Genomic DNA, 5412 nt, shown 5'->3' with positions numbered 1-5412 from the left:
AATATTTCATCACTACTTTGGTGTTCACGTGAAAAATTATGTAATACGACACAAACAATTACTATAGAGGATGTTTTTGTAAAAGATAAAAGTTTGGGGTAAAATTTCAATTTTCAAAAGATCCCAAATAATGAGATTTGGCCCAAATACTAGAAAAAACTAGTATTTGGGAATTTGGGATATTTGCCAAAAATATTTGCCAAATAATGACAAACTGTATGGACAAACACTATTTGCCAAATTTTCCCCCAAATATTATTTGGGAAATCTATGGCCAAACGGGCCCATAGTATTAGATTTTATTATAAGCATGTTTTGCTGTGAAAGAGTAATAGTTTAATTGTTGAAGTGATAAATAAAGGAAAAGAAATAGTGGAACTGGTCTGTATTATTAATTGTATAGAAAAAGTACATAGAAATTTGAAAACAAAAGACTGAGGTTTGTAGGGTAACAGACACAGTCTCCCACATGTAGCATGTGTATTAAGAATAGTCAAATCTAATTTCAATGCCTTGAGAGCTTAATCCAACCCTTTATTTGGTATTTATCTAGGCCTACAAATACTTAGTACAAAATGATAAAAATTAGAGCTTATAAAGTGATTCCAATTTTCACTTGACACTAACATGGAGTTGGCTCAAAAATCAAGGAGGTCGCGTGGGCTACGCTCATGGGTTCCAATTCAACACAACCTCTAAACACTGTTTTCTTTGTTTATATTTATATGTCGTCCTGTCCTCAGTAAAAGTAAATATTTATTAGTATTTGTCATTTTAATAAAATTAATATAAATAATATTATTTTTCTTATTTTACCGTTGAACGTTATTAGCCTTGAAAGTATGAATTTAACCAACATAGGAAACTAAATGATTAATTCATGTTCCTTGACCAATTTAATTAATCAAATTAATTAATTTATGTTCATTTATTGAAAACTTGATTTCAAGAAATCACTAAATAAGAGTACAATAATAAACTTACATAATTTCTTAAGGAAAGTGAAATCTAAAATGGTGACATATAAATAGGAAAGGGAGTATTTGTCATTTCACTTTACTTTTTATGATAGGAAGTAGATTTTGTTCATTTTCATATTTGAATTTAACACATTTATTAAGAAATAATAATCAACATTACTATTTTACTATACTATTCCTATTAATTGATATGTCTTGAAATATGATATGTGGAATAAGTAATTAATGTTACGTTAAGGGTAAAGTATGAAAAAGTTATTTTTTTTGATATGTTAAAAGTGGTAAATACTCCTTTCGTTCACTTTTACTTATCATATTTGAATTTGAAACACTTATTAAGAAAACAATGTTTGACATGATTATTTTACCACATTACCCCTATTAATTGATGTTTGAGTATTAGGTCTTAAAATAACTCAATTGTGATTATTTTTCATCCTTTCTTGAACTCTATGATTTGTAATGGATATTACTAGGTGTAGTTGTTAATTGTTGATTTGGATTTTGTGTTGGTCATAAATAATATTTGGGTTGTTAATTTCTATCTTATGCTTTTGTAGTTGATTGAATATTTTCTTATATATGAAATGAGTCTTTAATTATCTAATTAATCTTATGCTTTAACTGCTTTCCAAAAGATTTGATCATTCCTAGAAATTGCCCATCTATTTTGATTTAGCTTAAAATAGTTAATTGGGGTTGGAAAAGGTTGATTTGTGCTAATTTGAGGATTAATCCCTCATCTATTAGATTTGAGTTTGTAATAGTAAAATTCTTGCAATGCCATAATTGAATTATCTTTGTTGACACTTAACTAGGTTCGAAAGAGCTAGTTGAGAAATATTTGTCTACGATCAAAGGATATATATGGATAATTGAGATTCCAAGGCATGTTTAATTTGACCCTTGATTAGTTGAAATTGTATGAGACTAATATGCAATTGATTGTATAAATGTTACTAATTGACTTCCCATTCCCAAATCTTCTTAGTTTCCTTGCTTGAGAAGGTCTTTGATCTTGCTATCCTATGTCCCTTATATTCAATTCTTATATTTGTACTGTTACTGAAAACCCTCCAAAATATATTTGTATCAATTGTGGTGGTAGTTGTAGATGGTGGGTGACGATAATTGATTATGGTGGGAGATGATGATTGATACAAATTGAATGGATATAGTAACGATAAACAGTCATCTTTGTAGAAATTCTTGAATAATTATTTTAATGATTTTAGGGTAACTTATAGAAATTTCACTAATTTAGGAGATAATTACTTAGATACACACTATTTTGCAATATTATGAATCTTACAAAATTTTGGTGTGTCTAGACTCCAAATACATATATCTTAGAATATACGAGGGTCAAAATTATGTGTAATTTGTTCTAGATATACTGTATCCAAGTAGATTCGCATGTATCAGGGATACATAGACAAATCTCGCTTGCCTCTCTCGCCTCCTTCCCATATCGATCGCCACTTTCATAACTCGCTCAGCTATTTGGTATCCTAGATACATATATATAGTGTGTATCTAGTGTGATTCACATGTATCTGACTCAAAATCTGGTATGAAATTATTAAATAGTGAGATATAATGTATTTATTTCGAACTATAGGGAAAATTAATAAATATGGTAGGAATATTCGTGTAATTAGATAGTTTCTCCATAATTCTAAGGCATTGATATATCTCTTCATCATTCAAATCTATTTAGGCCCATTAATTGGTTGCAAAATTTAATTTAACACAAAGGTATTTACTAAGATTCAGATTTAAAAATAAATAGACTTAAATGAGATTAAACTCAAGACATTTATTATGAGAACGAACTGCTCAAATGATAAACATCCTCATTTTCAATTCTATAATTGTGAGATCGAATTATCAAGAGAGAAAAAAAATGAAAACTCGTAGCAAGAAGGAATAATTAAATAAAAATTAAGACAAAAATTAAAACCTTATGTACAAACAAATGAGACAAATATTATATGGGAGTATCTACACTATAATGAGCGAGTGTAAAATATTTAATATAACTATCAATTGAAGAAATTTCATGTACCTATATATATATGATAAAAATAGTACTACTATAGAATATAGTTATAATAAATTGATGAATAATGGGATAAAGTAGTTATGGTGGAAGAGTAGACCTGTCCATGCTACAAGGAAGATCCTCAACGTGCTTAACTTCTTTTTTGTACAAACTTGTTCAACTATGACTTTATCTTTGGCTTGGGACCTCTTCATAGTTTAATTTCACTATCACTTGCAAATTTCCCATGATTTTAATACGATGGAGACTCACCAACTGTTTAATTTTCTTCAAGATTTGCAACAATTAATCATATCCAACCACTTCTAATCACTTTTGACTTGCCAAGATTCATCATTTTTTATTATAAGAGGACTAAAAAGTAAAAAGACTAAAAAAGATTTCATGTATCTTTTTTTTTTTTTTTTAATACTGTTCAATTTCATGTATGGATTAACTTACACATATTTTGATTAATTTCACGGAATATTTGTCAACTCCCACCAACAACAAATAAAAAGTAATTTAGTAGGACTTGTGAGAAGAGATTACGTAGCTAGTGTTTGGCTACAAATTCTCATATATATTTGGCAAGTCATTTTACCATGAGTTTAGCCATAGATTTTGAGAGAAATTTTTGATTTTTTTTTTATAAAGAATATGATTTATACAGTTATACTCATAAGTTCTAAAAATTATTAACAATACTTGTATCATCATTTTATTATAATGAACATATTCCATCAAAAGTCATGACAACAAACACAATTAATATAAATCTGATAAAAAGGAAAAAAACATAAGAAAAATACCATTGATTTGTATACGAAAAAACTACTATTACTACTTGTAATTGGAAGTGACTTCGAAGAGTAAAACTCAGATAAAAATTATATAAAATATGTATATAATCGTATAAATACAACAATCTATGATTGAAATTTAGGTAGTAAATTTGTAATTTTGACTACCAATTAATTTGAATTATGGTCAATATCGATTAATCAGTAAACTCAAATTTAAAGATTTATCGTATTCTATCAACTTTATATAACACACAATTAACTTTTAGTAGAAAAGTTAACACATAAGTTACTTTTGCTGTCACTCAACATATATAAGTGTAATTTAAGATTGTCAAATGGCTCAAATTGGACAAAAATAAATCACTTAAAATTGATGGACCACTTAGACAAAAAATCATCTAAATTACCGAGTCCATGCATCTAATGACAAGAAAAAAAAACAGAAAAAACTTGCAATTATATCTATGAAATGTTTTAAAGAACAAAGACCCTAATATAGGGACAAATGCCTTTGCTTCTCAAGACACAAAGTTTAGTTTGAGCCAATACAGACCCCTCTGGTTTTGTTTAACAAAGCAACAAACCAACACATTGTTCTTTTGTGTTGAGTTTAATATAAACCAAGTAGAGAGAGAGAGAGAAAAAAAATACATTCTTCAATTTTCCTAAAACCCAAAAAACAACATGGGAGACTCAAAACAATTCCCATATTAGTATCCAACAATAGGGAAAGAAGCCTATCTTAGCTCCTCCAAAACCCAATAAAGACCCCTTTTCGTATAAGAAACAAAGTCAGAATTTTCACTAAAAGAGTCAAAATATGAAGAAGTAAACATACAAAGAAATTGAAAGGGGTTTAACATCTACTATATATACATAAGAAATCTTTTTAACAATATATAAACAACGTAATTTTTTGCCAAAGGTAATCAAACGACGAAAAAAAAAGCTTATCTTAGCTCCTCCGAGACCCAACAAGGTGCCCTTTTAGTATCAGTAATGGAGTTAGAATTTTCATCTAAGAGAGTCAAAATATGAAAGAAGTAAACATACAAAGAAATCGAAGGGGATTTAACATTTACTATATATACACATAATAAATCATTTTAATAATATATAAACAACGTAATTTTCTGCCAAAGGCAATCAAACAACAAAAAAAAGCCTATATTAGCTCCTCCGAGACCCAATAAGGAGCCCCTTTCGTATCAGTAACAAAATCAGAATTTTCACTAGAGAATCAAAATATGAAGAGGTAAGCAAACATACAAAGAAATCGAAGGAGGTTTAACATCTACTATATAAATACATAAAAAATAATTTTAACAATATATTTAGTCGAAACTCCTCGACCCTATCGATCCTACGTAACTCCGCCTCTAGTTTGTATGCCGTTGAAAAATACTATTTTAGCTCATATATATAAACTTAATTTTCCACCAAAGATGATTCAGTCGAAACTCCTCGACCCTATCAATCCTACGTGACTCCGCCCCTAATTTGTATGCGTTGAAAAATACTATTTTAGCTCATATATATATATATACAGGACTACCTCCTATATCACTCCAACTAAAAAAAT

This window comes from Solanum tuberosum, unplaced genomic scaffold (genome assembly GCF_000226075.1).
Source record: "Solanum tuberosum cultivar DM 1-3 516 R44 unplaced genomic scaffold, SolTub_3.0 scf00110, whole genome shotgun sequence".
Lineage (NCBI taxonomy): Eukaryota > Viridiplantae > Streptophyta > Magnoliopsida > Solanales > Solanaceae > Solanum > Solanum tuberosum.
The sequence above is the reverse complement of the archived record's forward strand: the minus strand, read 5'-3'. Positions refer to the sequence as shown.